The 22,350-nt window shown below is 43.0% G+C and overlaps 1 pseudogene; it reads right to left on the bottom strand.

Annotated features, from left to right (window-relative positions):
• Positions 1-20,806: 20,806 nt before the first annotated feature.
• Positions 20,807-21,653, bottom strand: LOC129557921 (chromodomain Y-like protein pseudogene; annotated as a pseudogene).
• Positions 21,654-22,350: the final 697 nt, after the last annotated feature.

Raw genomic sequence — 22,350 nt, 5'->3', positions numbered from 1 at the left:
GGGAGGGGGGAGGGGGGTTCAAGAAAGGGAACGCATGTAAACCTGGGGCGGATTCGTGTCAATGTATGGCAAAAACAACCAATATATTAATGTAAGATAATTTGCCTCCAATAAAATAAATTTAAAAATAAATAAATAAAAAGCAGAGACATTACTTTGCCAACAAAGGTCCTTCTAGTCAAGGCTATGGTTTTTCCAGTGGTCATGTATGGATGTGAGAGTTGGACTGTGAAGAAAGCTGATCGCCGAGGAATTGATGCTTTTGAACTGTGGTGTTGGAGAAGACTCTTGAGAGTCCCTTGTACTGCAAGGAGATCCAACCAGTCCATTCTAAAGGAGATCAATCCTGGGTATTCATTGGAAGCACTGATGCTAAAGCTGAAACTGAAATACTTTGGCCACCTCATGCAATGAGTTGACTCACTGGAAAAGAGCCTGATGCTTGGAAGGATTGGGGGTGGGAGGAGAAGGCAACGACAGAGAATGAGATGGCTGGATGGCATCACTGACTCTGTAGATTTGAGTTTGAGTGAATTCCGGGAGTTGGTGATGGACAGGGAGGCCTGGCGTGCTGTGATTCATGGGATCGCAGAGAATCGGACACGACTGAGCGACTGAACTGAACTGAACTGAAGAATTAATTCTTTTGAACTGTGGTGCTGGAGAAGTCTGTTGAGAGTCCCTTGGACTGCAAGGATATCCAACCAGTCCATTCTAAAGGAGATCAATCCTGGGTGTTCATTGGAAGGACTGATGCTAAAGCTGAAACTCCAATATTTTGGCCACCTCATGTGACTGAGCGACTGAAATGAACTGAACTGTACTACAATCAATCTGATTTCGGCGTCAACCAACTGGTTATGTCAAGTATGCAACTTTACAAATCAACTATACAACTTGATAAAACAGCCATGTCACCTCACCCATCAAGTACCCAGTTTAGAAAGTGCTGGCTTACCTAGATAAGGAACATTTTGAAGGATCGTGCTCCTTTCTCCCCTCACTTTAATTCTTTTTACTACGTTAATTTTCCTTTTTCTTTTTTGAATTCAGTAAAAGCTGAAACTACAATACTTTGGCCACCTCATGTGACGAGTTGACTCACTGCAAAGACTCTGATGCTGGGAAAGGTTGGGGGTGGGAGGAGAAGGGGACGACCAAGAATGAGATGGCTGGAAGGCATCATTGACTCTGTGGACATGAGTTTTAGTGAACTCCAGGAGTTGGTGATGGACAGGGAGGCCTGGCGTGATGTGATTCATTGGGTCGCAGAGAGTCGGACACGACTGAGTGACTGAACTGAACAGAATGGAGAACATCATAACCTGCCGTACTCCACGTCAGGACAAAGAAAATGCCGAACTCCAGGGACATGTTTTGTCTTTTCTGTCAAGTTTGCTTATGCTCATAGATGTGTTGTGATATTCTTTAGGATCTGAGAGTAAGAGAACTTGGTTTTGAAGTGTTTGTTACTGTTTAATAATAAGGTATGTCTCAAAATTATAATAAAAATGACAAGGACTGCCCCACTATCTCTTTTGGGGAAATGTGAAAACTTAAAGCAAGGAGTAGAGGAAAAGTTAATGCTTCAGGATTCGAGCCCATAGTACCTCAGTGAATGGGCTACAAATGATCCAAAACAATGGATAATCAAGAAGACTGCATGGTTGTCCTTGAGATAAGCCCAGGAGAATATCCTTTAAGAGAAATTGACCATGTACTTAGCTTTCTCAGTGTTAATAATGACCAGGAAGCAACCATGATGCTGGAGGACTATTGTCACTGCTATGGGTGACACTAGGGAAATAACAAGTCAATGTGTTCCACAGAGTAGGAGTCTGAAAGCCATATTGTTTAATGAGATGGTTGGACAGATAGTTATAAAGGTCTAAATGGCCTATTAGTGTCTGTGTGTGTGTGTGTGTGTGTGTGTGTGTGTGTGTGTGTGTGTGTGTGTGTGTGATATCTCTCCACACTTCAAGGCAAAGGATTTTTAAGGAAGGTGGATTGGGTCCCAAGGCTAATATTACTGCCTTAGGAAAGGCTGTCAGTTCTGTTCAGTTCAGTTTGTCAGTCGTGTCTGACTTTTTGTGACTCCATGATCTGCAGAACACCAGGCCTCCGTGTCCGTCACCAACTCCTGGAGGTTACTCAAACCCATGTCCACTGAGTCAGTGAAGCCATCGAACAACTTCATCCTGTGTACCCTTATCTCCTGCCTTAAGTCATTCTCAGTATCAAAGTCTTTTCAAATGACTTAGCTCTTCACATCAGATGGCCAAAGTATCTGAGTTTCAGCTTCAGCATTTGTCCTTAAAATGTACACTCAGGACTGATTTCCTTTAGGATGGACAGGTTGGATCTCCTTGCATTCAAGGGACTCCCAAGCGTCCTCACCAACACCACAGTTCAAAATCATCAGTTCTTCTGCACTCAGCTTTCTTTATATTCCGACTCTTACATTCATACATGACTACCAAAATAACAATAGCCTGGACTAGATGGACATTCATTGGCAAAGTATTATCTCTGCTTTTAAAGATGCTGTCTAGGTTGGTCATAACTTTCCTCCCATGGAGTGTCTTTTAATTTCTCGGCTGGGGAGAAGGAACAAGATGGCGGAGGAATAGGACGGCGAGACCACTCTCTCCCCCACAAATTCATCAAAAGAACATTTGAACGCGGAGTAAAGTCCACAAAACAACTTCCGAATGCTGGCAGAGGACGTCAGGCACCCAGAAAAGCAGGCCACTGTCTTCTAAAGGAGGTAGGAAAAAACATAAAAGATAAAGAGCGAGACAAAAGAAGTAAGGACGGAGCTCCGTCCCGGGAAGGGAGGCTTTAAAAAGAGAGAACTTTCCAAACACCAGGAAACACTCTCACTGGCGAATCTGTGGCGAGTCTTGGAAGCTCAGAGGGCCACATAACCCTCTTTTTTTTTAAGATATTTTAAAAACCCACAGATTTCCTGCCAAACGGTAACTCCCAGCGGAGAAGCAGCGCAGGCGCCTGCATACGCCATTAGCAAGTGGGGGCTGGGCAGGGAGGAGCCGGCTGAACTGCCTAAAGAGAGGACTGGGCTTGAATGTCGCGAGAACAATTTGAGAGAACTGGGGAGAGCAAAGCAGACTGTGGGATAGCTTCCCCACGAAAAGGCAGAAAGCTCTAACCTACGACTCGGCCAGCCCCGCTCACAGAATAAAGGATTAATTAATAAAATCATTTAACAGATTCAGTTTGAAGCCTGAGTAACAAGAATGAAAAATGAGATAGGGAAAAATGCAGTTGGATTAAGTAAACCTTTTAACAAAAAATGAGAAATAATAGGAAAAATAAACAAGCGCTCGTGAAGAATAAAATAATGAAATAGAAAACATATTAGAAGGAAGTAATATAGAAAAAGTGACACAGAAGAATGTGTTTGTGACCTGGAAGACTCTATAATGAAAAACACCAAAGCAGAATTGTAAATAGGTGAGCAAATTTACAAATAAAGACAGTTTAAAGAATCTCTGACAATATAAAAATAGCAGCATTGCAATATTTGGGGTCTCAGAAAGAAAGAAATAGAAAGCAGTTGATATTGAATAGATAAAATTATGGCTGATCAGTTCCAAAACCTGAAGAAAGAAAGAAACTTAGAAATCTAGGGAGATAAAGAATAGAGAGTTGCAGAAAGTTGAATGGAGACCAAAATGAAGACACATCAAAATTAAATGGAAAGTTGAAAAGAAAGTGAAATGAAATAAGGGAAAAGGAAGTACATGGACCACAGCCCTGTCTAACTCAATGAAACTAAGCCATGCCATGTGGAACCACCCAAGACGGACGTGTCATGGTGGAGAGGTCTGACAAAATGTGGTCCACTGGAGAAGGGAATGGCAAACCACTTCAGTATACTTGCCTTGAGAACCCCATGAACAGTATCAAAAGGCAAAATGATAGGATACTGAATAAGGAATTCCCTAGGTCGATAGTTGCCCAGTATGCTACTGGAGATCAGTGGAGAAATAACTCCAGAAAGAATGAAGGGATGGAGCCAAAGCGAAACAAATATCCAGTTGTGGATGTGGCTGGTGATAGAAGCAAGGTCCAATGCTGTAAAGAGCAATATTGCATAGGAACCTGGAATGTTAGGTCCATGAATCAAGGCAAATTGGAAGTGGTCAAACAGGAGATGACAAGATTGAACATAGACATTCTAGGAATCAATGAACTAAAATGGACTGGAATGGGTGAATTTAACTCAAATGACCATTATTTCTACTACTGTGGGCAGGAATCCCTTAGAAGAAATGGAGTAGCCATCATGGTCAACAAAAGAGTCTGAAATGTGGTACTTGGATGCAATCTTAAAAAGGACAATATGATTTCTGTTCGTTTCCAAGGCAAACCATTGAATGTTACAGGAATCCAAGTCTATGCTTCAACCAGTAATGCTGAAGAAGCTGAAGTTGAACATTTCTATGGAGACCTACAATACCTTTTAGAACTAACACCCAAAAAAGATGTCCTTTTCATTATAGGGGAATGGAATGCAAAAGTAGGAAGTCAAGGAAAACCTGGAGTAACAGGAAAATTTGGCTTTGGAGCACGGAATGAAGCAGGGCAAAGGCTAATAGAGTTTTGCCAAGAGAACGCACTGGTCATAGCAAACACCCTCTTCCAGCAACACAAGAGAAGACTCTACACATGGAACTCACCAGATGGTCAACACCGAAATCAGATTGATTATATTCTTTGCAGCCAAAGATGGAGAAGCTTTATACAGTTAGGAAAAACAAGACTAGGAGCTGACCGTGGCTCAGATCATGAACTCCTTATTGCGAAATTCAGACTTAAATTGAAGAAAGTATGGAAAACTATTAGACCATCCAGCTATGACCTAAATCAAATCCCTTATGAATATACAGTGGAAGTAAGAAATAGATTTAAGGGTCTAGATCTGATAGATAGAGTTCCTGATGAACTCTAGACGGAGGTTCATGAAACTGTACAGGAGACAGGGGCCAAGACCATCCCCATGGAAAAGAAATGAAAAAGAGCAAAATGGTTGTCTGAGGAGGCCTTACAAATAACTGTGAAAAGAAGAGAAGCTAAAAGCAAAGGAGGAAATTAAAGATATAAGCATCTGAATGCAGAGTTCCAAAGAATAGCAAGGAGAGATAAGAAAGCCTTCCTCAGTGATCAGTGCAAAGAAATAGAGGAAAACAACAGAATAGGAAAAACAAGAGATGTTTTCAAGAAAATTAAAGATATCAAGGGAACATTTCATTCAAAGATGGGCTTGATAAAGGACAGAAATTGTATGGACCTAACAGAAGCAGAAGATATTAAGAAGAGATGGCAAGAATACACAGAAGAACTACACAAAAAAAGGTCTTCATGACGAAGATAACCACAATGGCGTGATCAATCACCTGGAACCAGACATCTGGGAATGTGAAGTCAAGTGGGCCTTAGAGAGCATCACTACAAACAAAGCTAGTGGAGGTGATGGAATTCCAATTGAGCTATTTCAAATCCTGACAGATGATGCTGTGAAAGTGCTGCACTCAATATGCTAGCAAATTTGGAAAACTAAGCAGTGGACACAGGACTGGAAAAGGTCAGTCTTCATTCCAATCCCAAAGAACGGGAATGCTAACGAATGCTCAAACTACCGCACAATTGCACTCATCTCACACGCTAGTAAAGTCATGCTCAAAATTCTCCAAGCTAGGCTTCAGCAATATGTGAATCATGAACTTCCATAAATTCAAGCAGGTTTTAGAAAAGGCAGAGTCACAAGATTTCAAATTGCCAACATCCGCTGGATCATGGAGAAAGTAAGAGAGTTCCAGAAAAACATCTATTTCTGCTTCATTGACTATGCCAAGGCCTTTGACTGTGTGTATCACAATAAACTGTGGAAAATTCTGAAAGAGATGGGAATAGAGACCACCTGACCTGCCTCTTGAGAAACCTGTATGCAGGTCAGGAAGCAACAGTTAGAACTGGACAGGGAAAAAACAGACTGCTTCCAAATAGGAAAAGAGTACGTTAAGGTTTTATATTGTCACCCTGCTTATTTAACTTATATGCAGAGTACATCATGAGGAACGCTGGGCTGGAAGAAGCACAGGCCGGAATCAAGATTGCTGGGAGAAATCAATAACCTCAGATATGTAGATGACACCACGCTAATGGCAGAAAGTCAAGAGGAACTCAAAGGCCTCTTGATGAAAGTGAAAGAAGAGAGTGAAAATGTTGGCTTGAAGCTCAACATTCAGAAAACGAAGATCATGGCATCTAGTCCCATCACTTCATGGGAAATAGATGGGGAAACTGTGGAAACAGTGTCAGACTTTATTTTTTTGGGCTCCAAAATCACTTTGGATGCTGATTGCAGCCATGAAATTAAAAGACGCTTACGCCTTGGAAGGAAAGTTATGACCAGCCTAGATAGCATATTAAAAAGCAGAGACATTACTTGGTCAATCAAGGTCCGTCTAGTCAAGACTATGGTTTTTCCAGTGGTCATGTATGGATGTGAGTGTTGGACTGTGAAGAAAGCTGATCGCTGCAGAATAGATGCTTTTGAACTGTGGTGTTGGAGAAGATTCTTGAGAGTCCCTTGTACTGCAAGGAAATCCAACCACTCCATTCTAAAAGAGATCAATCCTGGGTGTTCATTGGAAGGACTTATTCTAAAGCTGAAACTCCAATACTTTGTCCACCTCATGCGACGAGTTGACTCACTGGAAAAGACTCTGATGCTGGGAAATGTTGGGGGTGGGAGGAGAAGGGGACAGCAGAGAATGAGATGGCTGGATGGCATCACCGATTCGATGGACATGAGTTTCAGTGAACTCCGGGAGTTGTTGATGGACAGGGAGGCCTGGCGTGCTGCGGTTCATGGGGTCACAAAGATTCGGACATGACTAAGCGACTGAACTGAACTGAACTGAAGAGAAATCCACATGATTATCAGCTGACTCACGATTTCTGAAGTGGGGTTGCAGTGGGCCTTCTTAAAATTGGCAATTGATGTTGGATTTTTTGGCTACTCATGGACGAACTTGGGGCCTGACCAGGCCCATGCTGACCGTGCTCGTGTTGCCAGAACTCCATCGGTGAAGATCTGTGGTAGGATCCCCTTCAGTACTACCTCAAGGTAACTGAGAGAATCACGGGTTGTAAGGGGGTCAGGAGGTGAGACCTGAAGTATGGATGCCAGGACACTCTCCTTTCCCAAATGGGAAAACTCAGGCTCATGCAGGCTGACTGCAGAGCCTGGATTTGGGTCATGCAGGTAGCAGCTGACAGGCTGAGATTTGAGGCTTGGGACTTAATGTGTCCAAGCCTCTCTCAAAGGAGCTGTGGTTACACTCTGAGAGTCCTGGTGACTCTGATGGAGGCAAAGACACCTTTGTTGGAATCATCTTTCCCTGAGTCCTGCCACCACCAGACATCCTTCTGCTCAATCATTTTGAAATCACCTGAGCTCTTCACTTCCAACCCTCATCCTGGGAAGCCCTGTCAGTTGGAAGGGGTTTCTCTCTGCTGTCCCACTGCATTTTTGTGTTGACTTTGGCATATTCTGTGAATTTGCTTATTCACTGCTAAGCCTTTCTCCAATGCCACACAGGCAATGCTGGAAGTGGCTTCAGGCTGGTTGGAGATACTACTGAACAGATGTTGGAGGAAATATACAGGTATCTCAAAAGAGCAAGCCATTGTGCCTGCTGCTGTTATCTCCCACATTGCAGGACACAGCATCTTCAACTCCTGAAACGTGAGTGTTCCCTGTTTGCATTTGTGTCCCTGTGCTTTGCATATGTGTGTAGATGTGTTGCATGTGTTTGTGTCAACTGTATTTGTGCCTGCTTATCTGCGTGTGTATGTCCAGCCCACTGAAGACAAATCGGTGAAGGCCAAAGATGTGAGCTGTGAAGCAACTAGAAAAGGAGATGTCCACAGACTTGGGGAGAATGGTCAATGTATTTCTGTGGTACCACAGTCCCAGAGAGGAATGAGGAAATGATGGTCTTTGATAACTGGAAGATGGCTCCACAAATCTGGAATTACCTAAGAGACATAAAAATACTCAACATCTCTGCTCTGTTGTGGGGTGTGTTCATACTTGGAAATGTGGTTGGAGAGTTTAAAGAGTCACCCAGAGTAAGTCAAGTATGGTGGGGCTTTTAAACCACTGCTTGTGGACCCATCAGTCTTTGAGACATGTACTGGCCTGTGGAAATGGAGGTCATGGTAGTAGGACCTACGATTGAGAAGAGGCCAGTGTTCTTTGAAAAAGTGTAGAGTCTGGGAGAAGGAAGCCCAGATGGTGAGCTTACTGCACTGGAGAAACGTTCCACACATGTGAGAAACATACTGGGGAACATCCTGGCTAGTGTGTTGCCTAGCATCAGCCCATCAGCCCGTACACTCCCTCACATAGTGTGGTACACACTGGGACTGTGTGAGAGAAATAATGTCTTAAAATATTTGCGTAGTTAACATCTGAAGCTTTCTTATGCCCAAATGGACTGATCTTTTTCTTTCCTCTTGATGAACCAACGTGCCAGAAATCAGTTTTACACAGTCTACATTACTTGTCTACCGTTCATGTATATAATATGTAATATACATAGAGAGAGATGTAATTAATTTGTTTTAATTGGTGGCTCCTTACTTTACAATTTTGTTGGGTTTTTCTGCCTTACTTTGACATGAATCAGCCTGGGGTGTATATATGTCCTGAAACACCTGAATCCATTTCCACCTCAATTCTCACCCATTCCTCTGCACAATTTAAGAAAAGCAGTGTTGAATGTCCTGCTTCATGTATTGAGTTTGCACTGATCATCTATTTGACCTATGGTAATAAGCATGTTTCAGTGTGGTTCCTTCATATTGTCCCACCCTCGCCTACTCCCTCATAGTCTAAAAACTGCTTTACCTCTGTGTCTCTTTTTGCTAAATATTCGTCGTTACTGCATTCCAAATTCCACCAGTTCAGCTGCTAAGTCATGTTGAACTCTTTGAAACCCCATGAACCGCAACATGCCAGGCCTCCCTGTCCATCAACAACTCCCGGAGTTTTCCCAAACTCATGTCCATTGAGTCGGTGATGCCAACCAGTCATCTCATCCTCTGTCATCCCCTTTTCCTCCTGTCCTCCATCTACTTATATCAGAGTCAATAATAATTATTATTTTTTTAGTGACAAGCCACAACCTCAATCTTTCCCCATGTATTATTTCTTCACACCAGGATAGCTAAAGTATTGGAATTTCAGTTTCAACATAAGTCTTTCCAATGGATTTAGGGTTAGTTTCCTTTAAGATTGATGGGGTTGATCTCCTTGCTGGACAAGGGTCTCTCAAGAGCCATTTTTAGCACACAGTTGCAAAGCCTCAATTCTTTGGCACTCAGCCTTCTTTATAGTGAAGCTAGCACATCAATAAGGGTAAAACCATAGCTCTGACTATATGGACCTTTGTTGCCAACGAAATGTCTCTGCTTTTCAGTACATTGTGTCTAGGCTTATCTTAGCTTTTCTTCCCAGGAGCAGGGGTCTTTTATTCTCATGGATGTGATCACTGTCCCCAGAGATTTTGGAGCTGAAGAAAACTGTCTGTCACTATTTTCATTTTTACCCTTTCTATTTGCCAAAACATTGCTAGTCTTTGTCCCACCTCATTTCATACACCAAGGCCAACCATGTCCATTGCACCAGGTATCACTTGACTCTCTGTTTTTACGTTCCAGAACCCTATAATTAAATGGACATCTTTTCTCGGTGTTATTTGTAGAAAGATTTGCAGGTCTTCCTAAAACCATTCAAGTTCCCTGGTAACATAGAAGGTGAAGAACTGAAAAGCAGAGACTTCCATTTTTCATGTAGGAAATGAAGGTGCTCATATTCAAAAAAGAGAACTCCTTATTCCTTGTAGGAAAATTAACTCTCCTGATTTTCAACTGTAAAGTGTAGAAAATTCTACATGTAATGTAGGAAAAAAATCTTCATCAAATATTCCTATGTAAATTGTAGAAAATTGATATTTTATATAGGAATATAGGCATTGATTTGCCTATGTGAAATAAGAAATTCCATATTTCAAGTAGTAAATGTGGCAACTGTATAGGTGATGTGAAACAAAAAGATATGCTTTCACTCTCCTTTCACTTTCCTCAAGAGCATTTTAGATTTTCCTCATTTTCTGTCATAAGGGTGGTGTCATCTGCCTCTTTGCAGTTTTTTATATTTTCCGTGCAATCTTGATTCCAGCTATGCTTCATACAACCCATATTTCTCATGATGTGTTCTGCATGTAGTTAAATAAGTAGGGTGACAACACATCCTTGACCTACTTCTATGCCTTGTTCTAATTGTTGTTTTCTGACCCGTATACGGGTTTCTCAAGAGACAAGTCAGGTGGCCTGATATTCCCATCTCTTGAAGAATTTTTCACAGTTTATTGTGCTCCTGAGAGTTAAAGGTTTTGGCATAGTCAATAAAGCAGAAATAGATGATTTCTGGAACTCTCTAGTTTTCTCAGAGATCCAGCAGATGTCTGCAATTTGATCTCTGATTCCTCTGCCTTTTCCAAAACCAGCTTGAACATCTGGAAGTTGACTGTTCACATATTGTTGAACCCTGCCTTGGAGAATTTTGAACATTATTTTATTAGCACATGAGATGAATTGTGCAATAGTTTGAGTATTCTTTGGCATTGCCTCTCTTTGGGATTGGAATGAAAACTGACCTTTTCCAATCCTTGGCCATTGCTGAGTTTTCCAAAATTGTTGGAGCAGCGAGCTGTGGCTGTGTGGCACTTCAGCAGCCAGCTGCCAAGAGGAGATATCCCACATCCAACATAAGGAGCAGAGGCTGTTCTTTGCTATAGGAGCAGTGAAGAGATACTCCACAACCAAAGTAAGAGAACCCCCAGTAGATGGTAGATGCTGAGAGAAGGCATTTGAGGGCAGAAAGACGGAAACCATCATCACAGAAACCTAACCAATTTATCACATGGACCACTGCCTTGTCTAACTCAGTGAAACTAAGACATGCTGTGTAGGGTCACACATGAGAGGCATCCATACATATCCACTGGGAAAAAACCTGCTTTGACTATATGTACCTTTGTCGACAAAGTGATATCTCTGCTTCTAAGTATATTGTGTTTAGGTTTGTCATAGCTTTTCTTCCTGGGAGTGAGAGTCTTTTATTTTCTTGGCTATAACGCTGTCACTGTTTCCATTTTTAACCTATTTGCAAACTCTACCTTAAGCCTTTGTTCTGCATCATTTTGTACCCCAAATCCAAACTTCTCTGTTATTCCACATATAGCTTGAATTCCTGTTTTTACATCGCAGTCAGCTATGGTGGAAAGGACATCTATTTTTGGTGTTAATTTTATAAATTCGTGGAAGTTTTCCTAAATGTATTAAAGTTCCCTGGTGGCTTTGATGGTAAAGAATTGAAATACATAAACTTGCACTCTTCATCTACGAAATCTACACCCAGATTTTCATACATAATTAGGGAATTCCACATTCGCAGTAGCAAACATAACCATCCTGAATTTCAAATGAATTATAGAGAATTCCAACTTTCAAATAGAATTGACACCTAGATTTTCATATGTGAAATTTAGAGAATCGTAGAGGAAAATCTACACCAAGATTCTTCTATGTGAAATATAGAGAATCTATATTTTGTTTAGAAATATTATCCTTGATTTTCATATTTGAAATATAGAAATTCCACATTTCAAGGAGTAAATCAACATCTGGATATTCAATGTAATACAAGAATTTTATGTTACATGGAAGAATTTACGTATCTAGAGTTCATTTATTCATAATTTTAATCATTTCTTTCTTTACTTATGGCTGCACTGAGTCTTCATTACTGTGCACAAAGTTTCTCTAGTTGCAGTAATTGGGGGCTCCTCTTCATTGCAGTGATCTAGCTTCTCATGGCAGTGCCTTCTCTTGTGGAGCACAAGCTCTAGAGCACTGAGGTTCAGTAATTAGAGCACACAGGATTATCTACTTTGGTAGCATGTGCGGTCTCCTGAGACCAAGGATCAAACCCATGTCCCCTGCATTGACAAGCAAATTCTTAAGCCACTGAATCACTGATGAAACCCAGCAGGGTTTGTTGTTTTTTTTTTTTTTTTTTTTAGTACATTTTAAAATTTTTATTTATTTTAATTGGGGGCTAATTACTTTATAATATTGAAGTGGGTTTTGGGTACATTGACATGTATCAGCCATTGCTCACATTTATTCTTGATGCTGTACATTCCTTCCACCTCCCTCCCCTTCCCAAACCTCCGGGTCATCCCAGTGCACCAGCGCTGAGCACCTTGTCTCATGTATCGAATCCAAACTGGTGATCCGTTTCACATATGATACCAAACATGTTTCAGTGAGATCCTCTCAAATAATCCCACCCCGGACTTCTCCCACAGAGTCCAAAAGACTGTTCTATACATTTGTGTCTCTAGCGCTGTCTCGCATGTAGAGTCATTGATATCATATTTTGAAATTCCATATATATGCATCAGTATACTGTAGTGGTGTTTTTTGTTCTTACTTACTTCCGTGTGTATTACAGACTTCAGTTTCATTCGCCTCATTAGAACTAATTCAAATTAATTCTTTTTAATGACTGAGTAATATTCCTTTGTGTATATGTACCAAAGATTTCTTATCCATTTTTCTTCCAGTGGACATTTCGGTTGCTTCCATGTCCTGGCTATTATAAACAGTGCTGTGATGAACACTTGGGTACACATGTCTGTTTCAATTCCGGTTTCCTTGGTGTGACTGTCCAGCAGTGGGATTTCTAGGTCATATGGCAGTTGTTTCCATTTTTTTAACTAATCTACACACTGTTCTCCATAGTGCCTGTACTAGTTCACATCCCAGAAACACTGTACAAAGAGGGATCCCTTTTCTCCACACCTCCATTATTTATTTTGTGTAGAATTTTGGGTAGTATCCATTCTGACGCCAGCTGCGGCAGCACAGATGTGAGAGACGCCGGCTATGGCCAAACGATCACGCCAAGAAGCGCTGCCAAGAGGAGCTACACCAAGCCAAATGTCAGGGCGGTGGACGAGAGGAGCTATCCCACATCCAAGAGGCGGTGGCTGCGCAGACACAGGAGGGCCGAGAGGAGCTACTCCACGTTCAAGGTCAGGAGGAGCTGCCTTGAGGAGATACCCCTAGTCCAAGGTAAGGTACAGCTGCTGCACTTTGCTGGAGTAGCTGTGAAGAGATTTTCCATGACCAAGTTAAGAGAAACCCAAATAAGATAGTAGGTATTGCGAGGGGGCATCAGAGAGCAGACCCACTGAAATCATAATCACAGAAAACTAGTTGATCTTATCATACGGACCACGGCCCTGTCTAGCTCAATGAGGCTGGGCCATGCCGTGTGGGGCCATCCAAGACGGACGGGTCATGGTGGAGAGATCTGAGAATGTGGTCCACTGGAGAAGGGAATGACAAACCACTTTAGTGTACTTGTCTTGAGAACCCCATGAACAGTATCAAAAGGCAAAATGATAGGATACAGAATGAGGAATTCCCCAGGTAGATAGGTGCCCAGTATGCTATTGGAAGGACTGATGCTAAAGCTGAAACTGCAATACTTTGGCCACTTCATGCAACGAGTTGACTCACTGGAAAAGACTCTGATGCTGGGAAACGTTGGGGGCAGGAGGAGAAGGGAACGACCGAGAATGAGATGGCTGGATGGCATCACCGACTCTATGAACATGAGTATGAGTGAACTCCGGAAGTTGGTGATGGACAGGGAGGCCTGGCGTAATTTGATTCATGGGGTCGTGGAGAGTTGGACATGACTGAGCGACTGAAATGAACTGAACTGATGCTACTGGAGATCAGTCGAGAAATAACTCCAGAAAGAAAGAACGAATGGGGCCAAAACGAAACAAATACCCAGTTGTGGATGTGACTGGTGATAGAAGCAAGGTCCGATGCTGTAAAGAGCAATATTGCATAGGAACCTGGAATGTTAGGTCCATGAATCAAGGCAAATTGGAAGTGGTCAAACAGGAGATGACAAGATTGAACATAGACATTCTAGGAATCAATGAACTAAAATGGACTGGAATGGGTGAATTTAACTCAGATGACCATTATATCTACTACTGTGGGCAGGAATCCCTTAGAAGAAATGGAGTAGCCATCATGGTTAACAAAAAAGTCCGAAATGCAGTACTTGGATGAAATCTTAAAAAGGACAATATGATTTCTGTTCGTTTCCAAGGCAAACTATTCAATATTACAGTAATCCAAGTCTATGCCCCAACCAGTAATGATGAAGAAGCTGAAGTTGAACAGTTCTATGGAGACCTACAAGACCCTTTAGAACTAACACCCAAAAAAGATGTCCTTTTCATTATAGGGGAATGGAATGCAAAAGTAGGAAGTCAAGGAAAACCTGGAGTAACAGGAAAATTTGGCCTTGGAGCACGGAATGAAACAGGGCAAAGGTTAATAGAGTTTTGCCAAGAGAACGCACTGGTCATAGCAAACACCCTCTTCCAACAACACAAGAGAAGACTCCACACATGGACATCACCAGAAGGTCAACACCGAAATCAGATTGATTATATTCTTTGCAGCCAAAGATGGAGAAGCTCTATACAGTTAGCAAAAAAAGACCAGGAGCTGACTGTGGCTCAGATTATGAACTCCTTATTCAGAAACTCAGACTGAAATTGAAGAAAGTAAGGCAAACCACTAGACCATTCAGATCTGAACTAATCAAATCCCTTAGGGTTATACAGTGGAAGTGAGAAATAGATTTAAGGGACTAGATCTGATAGATAGAGTGCCTGATGAACTCTGGACAGAAGTTCGTGACATTGTACAGGATACAGGGACCAAGACCATCCCCATGGAAAAGAAATGCAAAAAAGCAAAATGGCTGTCTGAGGAGACCTTACAAATAGCTGTGAAAAGAAGAGAAGCGAAAAGCAAAGGAGAAAAGGAAAGATATAAGCATCTGAATGCAGAATTCCAAAGAACAGCAAGGAGAGATAAGAAAGCCTTCCTCAGTGATCAGGGCAAAGAAATAGAGGAAAACAACAGAATGGGAAAAACAATAAATCTTTTCAAGAAAGAGATGTCAAGGGAACATTCCGTGCAAAGATGGGCTCGATAAAGGATGAAATGGTATGCACCTAACAGAAGCAGACGAAATTAAGAACAGGTGGCAAGAATACATAGAAGAACTGCACAAAAAAAAAGATCTTCATGACCAAGATAATCATGATGGCGTGATCACACACCTGAAGCCAGACATCTTGGAATGTGAAGTCATGTGGGCGTTAGAGAGCATCACTATGAACAAAGCTCGTGGAGGTGTTAGAATTCCAACTGAGCTATTTCAAATCCTGAAAGATGATGCTGTGAAAGTGCTGCACTCAATATGCCAGCAAATTTGGAAAATGCAGCAGTGGCCACAGGAATGGAAAAGGTCAGTCTTCATTCCAATCCCAAAGAAAGGGAGTGCCAAACAATGCTCAAACTACCACACAATTACACTCATCTTACACGCTAGTAAAGTCATGCTCAAAATTCTCCAAGCCAGACTTCAGCAGTATGTGAACCGTGAACTTCCAGATATTCACACAGGTTTTAGAAAAGGCAGAGGCACCAGAGATCAAATTGCCAACATCCGCTGGATCATCGAAAAAGCAAGAGAGTTCCAGAAAACATCTACGTCTGCTTCATTGACTATGCCAAAGCCTTTGACTGTGTGGATCACAATAAACTGTGGAACATTCTCAAAGAGATGGGAATCCCAGACCACCTGACCTGCCTCTTGAGAAACCTGTATGCAGGTCAGGAAGCAACAGTTAGAACTGTACATGGAACAACAGAGTGGTTCCAAATAGGAAAAGGAGTACGTCAAGTTTGTATATTGTCACCCTGCTTATTTAACTTATATGCAGAGTACATCATGAAGAACACTGGGCAGGAAAAAGCACAAGCTGGAATCAAGATTGCCGGGAGAAATATCAATAACCTCAGATATGCAGATGACACCACACTTATGGCAGAAAGTGAAGAGGAACTCAAAAGCCTCTTGATGAAAGTGAAAAAGGAGATTGAGAATGTTGGCTTGAAGCCCGACATTCAGAAAACGAAGATCATGGCATCTGGTCCCATCACTTCATGGGAAATAGATGGAAAAACAGTGGAAACAGTGTCAGACTTTATTTTTAGGGGACTCCAAAATCACTGCAGATTCTTACTGCAGCCAGGAAACTGAAAGACACTTACTCCTTGGAAGGAGATTTATGACCAACCTAGATAGCATATTAAAAATCACAGACATTACTTTGACAACCAAAGTCTGTCTAGTCAAGGCTATTTTTTTCCCCGTGGTCATGTATGGATGTGAGGGTTGGACTGTGAAGAAAGCTGATCACTGAAGAATTGATGCTTTTGAACTGTGCTGCTGGAGAAGACTCTTGAGAGTCCCTTGGACTGCAAGGAGATTGAACCAGTCCATTCTAAAGGAGATCAATCCTTGGTGTTCATTGGAAGGGCTGATGCTAAAGCTGAAACTGCAATACTTTGGCCACCTCATGCGACGAGTTGACTCACTGGAAAACACTCTGATGATGGGAGGGATTGCGGGCAGGCGGAGAAGGGGACAACGGAGAATGAGATGGCTGGATGGCGTCACCAACTCGATGGACATGAGTTTGAGTGAACTTGGGGTTTGGTGATGGACAGGGCGGCCTGGCGTGCTGTGATTCATGGGGTCGCAAAGAGTAGGACACGACTGAGAGACTGAACTGTACTGAACTGAACTGATCCATTCTGACCGACATGAGATGGTTCCTCATTGCTAACTTCAATATTTAACACATGGATGACCAGTTTTCCAAGTGCCATTTGTTTAAGAGATTGTCTTTTTTCCATTGTATATACGTTCTTCCCTTGTCAAAGAGAAGTTGTACATAGGTGTGTAACTTTACATCTGGGCTTTCTATTTTGTTCCATTGATCTATATGTCTGTCTTTGTGTCGATACCATACTGTCTTTTTGATTACAGCTTTGTAGTAGAGCCTGAAGTCAAGCAGGTTCATTTCTCCAGGTCCATTCTTCTTTCTCAAGATCGCTTTGGTTATTCAATGTTTTTGGCATTTCCATAAAAATTGGTTTTCTTTTTGTCAAGGATGCTTTCAATGTCTTACTGCTAATCTGAGGCAATGGCAGGGAGCGGGGAGCGTGGCTTGGCATAGGGCCTGCCAGGGGTTGGGCGAGCTGTGGCCACACTTTGCTCCAATTGGATCCCATTACTGCACTGCACCGTGCTGTGCAGGGCGGGAGGACGGGCGCTCACTCCTGGTGCTGCAGGCCGCCGCCCGCGATGAAGCAGGGGCAGCTGCGTGGCAGCACCCTCCGAGCAGCGCTCCCTCGGGGGCGGACCGGCTGGGACTCCGGCTGACCACGACGGCATAGGGCCGATTGAGGCCGCGGCAATGCAGCGAGTGGTGCAGGCTGGCCTGCGGGCTTCTTTTCTCCGTATCTCCATGGTAGTGCAGAAAGCTTCCTACTTGCATCCTAAAAACCTGTCCAGGCTACAAAGCATGCCCAGTGCGGCCGCCCCACACCCTTATTCTTTAGGAAGTCAGCAAGTCATTTTGCCCAGGCAATAGTAGCTCTGGAATGTACTTGACATCATAAAGCCCCATACTGTCACCTCTAGGGGAAGTTGTCCAGAATTTCAGATGTTTGCTAGGAGGAAAGCACCACTTTAAATGTCCCTTATGAGACCCTGATCAATAACATCCATCTTCAACTCTCTAACTCCACACTGGTTGACACAGGCCATTGGCAGTGTTTCTCCTCTATACCAGGCTTCTCAGCCACCGTATTCAGGCCTTCACTGTATTCTTTTTCGCCTTTCACCATGATGTAGATGTTATATCTTGCCGAAAATCCCTCCTTGAAAATTAGGTTATATTTAAGTGTCTTTCCTCATGCGGGTCGGTCATTTCACTTTCCTTCGACAAGGTGGGCTTAAAGAACCCTGAAGACCATTTCATTCTGGACCACCTATCAGTAGACTTCCTTCCCACATCTTTTTCTCAGTGTTCATGTAGCTCTCATCAGTGTTCCAGGTTCCAGTGTGGAACACCTGTCTTCAGACGTTGAGAATTCCCTGTATAAACGTGTCCTTGCTCCACTTGAAGTTATCTTTTTTGATTTTTTAGACACACTGTGATTTGCTCCAGAGGCCCTGAGCAACCCTATATATATATATATATATACTCCTCCCCAGGGGGACATACCCTTATGATTTATGATGTCGGCAAGTCTCTTCCCCAGGCAATGGTAGCCCTGGAGGAGCATTGACAGCACACAGCCCCCACCTGACACCTCTAGGAGAGGATGGGTAGAAACTCAGATGGTTGGGTGGGATCAAAGAGACATTTTGATGCCGCTGATGAGACCTCGAATCTCACCTGCCATCCGCACCACCCCCGCCCTCACTCAACAAGGACGTGTCACATGTCAGGGGTAGTGTGTCTCCTCCAAACCTGGCTTCACAGCCACATTATTCAGGCTTTTATTCTTTTCTCTATCACAATTCACCATTATCTCATTTTTAATATCTCACCGAAACTCCCTCCTTGAAAAGTAGGATGTATGAAATGTCTGTGGAAAAAAGAATCATTTCTCCTTCTGAAAAGCTGGTCTTAAGGCACATTTTCAACTATTTAATTCCTTGCCACCTACAAGAAAACTTCCATCCCTTCACATTTTCGCACTCTTCACATAGCTCGCCTCAGTATTTTCGTGTCTAGTCTGAAAGCACTGTCTTCAGGCTGTGAGAATGCACTGTATACATTTGTCCTTACTCCACTTGGAGCTGTCTTTTGTGATTTTGATAAGGTGCAGCGGTCTGCTCCAGAGACCCTGAGCACTCCTATCTATACAGCTCTCCAGGGGGCCACACCCTTCTGCTGTATGAGGTCAGCAAGTCAGGTCCGCAGCCAGTGGTGGCCCTGGCTGAGCCTTGACATCAAAAAGTCCTATGGTGACAACACTATGGGAGGTTGGGGAGAACTTCAGATGGCTTGCCGGGATGATAGAGGCATTTTCCATGCCCCTTAGGAGCCCGAGCAACTCACCTGCCATCCTCACCTCTCTAACTCCACACTGATGTGTCACATGGCAGGGGTAGTGTGTCTCCTCCAACCTGGCTTCACCGCCACACTAGTCAGGCTTTCATTCTGTTCTCACTCACCATTCATTATTATCTAGATTTTAAGAACGTGCCTAAAAGCCCACCTTGATAATGAGGCTGTATGGAAGTGTCTGTGGGAAGCTGCACTTGGAGCGGTCTGTTGCCAGTTTGAAGGCTCCCAGAGGTCTGCTCAAGAGGCCCTGAGCAACCCTATATATCCCCCTCCCCACGGGGCTACACCCTAATCTTTTTTCTTTTTTGAAAGAGTTAAAACAATCTAAGTTTTATTCAATCCGTTTGTTCAGCTGAGTATTTATTCTATACAAAGTTTACAGATTGTACGGTTTCCATATATATCTGAAACCACAGAACGAAAAAAGTGGGCCCCACAGGTGCAAAAATACTGCATCAACCAAGCCAAGTAAAGGCAGATTTGCACTCTGGAAGCTCTCCGCGAGGCAGGGAGGTGGTCGGTTCAAAGTAGAAATGTCAAAACTGTACAAAAATACGGTTTTGCTTTCATTTCACTCTCCGTCCATTCAATATGATTGCAAGCTCAGAAGCCTGCTGGGGGGACAGTCTTCTGGAATCGTCCCCACCCCTGGCGGCAATGCTGACGTCTAGGTACACAGGGCACTCTGGGACAGCATCCGCTACTTGGTATCTTGTGGAGACGTGAAAACAGAGACCACGAATATGAAACATCGATGTAATATGGTAGTTCTCTTCGAAAGGAGGTTCTGCATTTAACAGTGTGCCAACAGAATTTTAACTTATTTAACAAAATATATTCTAAGTGAACATAAAAATTACACTTTATACACATATAAATACTTCTTATTTGTGGTGTAATACTTCGACCCTATAAAGGAGGAGTTCTCACCCAGCAACAAGAAGTACTTATAGAGTCACTTTTCAAAAGGTCAGAAAAATTCATGATAAACCTGCTAACTTATAACTTAAGATACCGTACTGAAGCTAGCTGGGGATTCGCTGATACTGCAAAACAAGCTTTGCCCTAGAGAGAGTGGTTTCCTCCTGCTCACTGTGTAAGAATCAGACATTTCCAAAAGAGGGAAGAATCAGCTGGTATCTCAGCATGAATCCTAGGCGTCGTTTACTTTGGGGGTATGTCCGACGGTGGCTGATTAGCCAGAAATATTTCCCCTGAAAGTTAAGTCTTCCATTTGATTTAGAATTTTCTATCTCTGAGGCTTTGGACCTCTTAGAGATAAGGGCACACCGCAGATCTTTCCATTTTTCTCTGTTTGGGGCGAGGGTGGCGAGGTTCGCTAACACCTCTTTCTTTTGTTCTAGAAGGAAACGAAACAAGGAAAACAAACATTATGTGACACGTTTCTGACACCCAATCTAAGAAAAGACACTTTTCTGTAGAGTACTACCGAAGATAACCAAAATCTCGAGGCTCAAAGAGCAGCCCAGAGCTCACCTTTATACTTTTACACTTGTGTGTGTATTGAGTATAAAATAATGATGCTTGTACAAAGGACTTTTGTACTTATTCATTTTAGGGTTACAGTACTTAAAAACGGCTTGGCATTAAATAGCTTGGCTGTTCTCAATTCCTGCTTCCCAGCGGGAGCTCCGCGCGAGCCTGGCCCCGGCTCTGATCTTCCTCTGCAGATACTTGAGCATGGAGTCCACACCCTGTGCTGAGCCCCAGATCTTCTTCAGCACCTCGCACTCCCGCTCGTTGGCCTGCTCCAGCTCCAGCCTCATGTGGCAGCGCACAAGGGCCTTGGATTCCTTGAGCACGAAGCGGTTGCAGGAGGCTAGCTCTTTGATGGGAACCATGACTTCCTGGGGGATGGTCCCAGGCCAGAACACCTGGGCGACCAGCCCTTTGCCACAGGCCTCCTGGGCCGTTAGCTTCTGCCAACTGAGCAGCATTTCATTCGCGGATGCTCCTCCCATAATCTTGGGGAACATGACGGTGGAACAGCCGTCTGGACTAGGACGTCTGGAACCACGCCTTGTCTTTGGCCCAGAACACATCACAGAGAGGCAGGATGGATGCTCCTAGCCCAATGGCCTGGCCATTGACGGCTACGATAATAGGCTTCTTGAACTGAATGAGGGTGTTCACAAAGTTTCTGACAGCCTGGGCCATCCTGGCACTCTCCCTCTTGCAGTCGTCCTTCAGGCGCTGTATGAACTAGCTGAAGTCCAGGCCGCAGCAGAAGACACTGCCCACGGCGCTGAGCAGAACCAGCTTGCTGTCGTCGGCCACGGCCCTGCTCAGTGCGCTCTGCAGCTCCTGCATCACCTCTGGGTTGAGCGAGTTGTGTGTGCATGACTTGGTAGACAGCACGATGTGGGTGAAGCCGTCCCACTTGGACCCTGACAGATGAGACACTAGGAAATATGCATTATTCTTTTGATGCATTGCATTGTTGTGTTGTTGGTGCACTATTGTGCCCAGTTGTAAGCTTCTTTGTTATTACTGACTGCTTTGGCCGTTTTAGATTATTTAAACCATATTTTTATTTCTTGTACATCTATTTCTACTTTTAAATTGTCTGCATATTTTCTGTGCATTTAGTTGCTGCTGCATCTCTTCCTTTTTAAAAGGTATGAATTTCTATATTAATTGTTATTTTCTATTATTCTGTGGGGGCTGTATCTGATCTTCTAGTCAAATTTGCTTTCTTTATTCTTCAGTTGACACTCTGCTCTGGTGTTTTTGTTTTGTTTTTTTTGTCTTGAGATTTATTCAATTGGTTTCCTTTATGAATCTGTTGTCTTCTCTATTGTGTTTATTGCTTGTGCTCCTTTTAATTATTTTTTTCTTTTTGTTATTTACCTGTTTTACTTTTTAAAATCTCCTCAATCTCTTCCTATGGTATTGTGGTTCTCTGAGCATAAGTTTGGCCCTATCTTCTCAGGTGTCAGCACTGAAACCAGGATCATGGAAAACCAGAGAATTCCTGTCTACAGTGAATATTCACTGGTGACAGTCACCATGAAGACCTCCTTCTTAAGTTAAGATGCACTCCAACCAACGACCTGTACAACCCAGGGCTGATGCCTCACACCACACAACAAGCAAGACAGAAACACAAACCAAATCATCAGCAGATAGA

The sequence above is a fragment of the Moschus berezovskii genome, chromosome Y (assembly GCF_049115385.1).
Source record: "Moschus berezovskii isolate FMDL1 chromosome Y, NW_MosBer_1.0, whole genome shotgun sequence".
Lineage (NCBI taxonomy): Eukaryota > Metazoa > Chordata > Mammalia > Artiodactyla > Moschidae > Moschus > Moschus berezovskii.
Note: the sequence above shows the minus strand (reverse complement) of the source record. Positions and strands in the feature narration are given on the sequence as shown.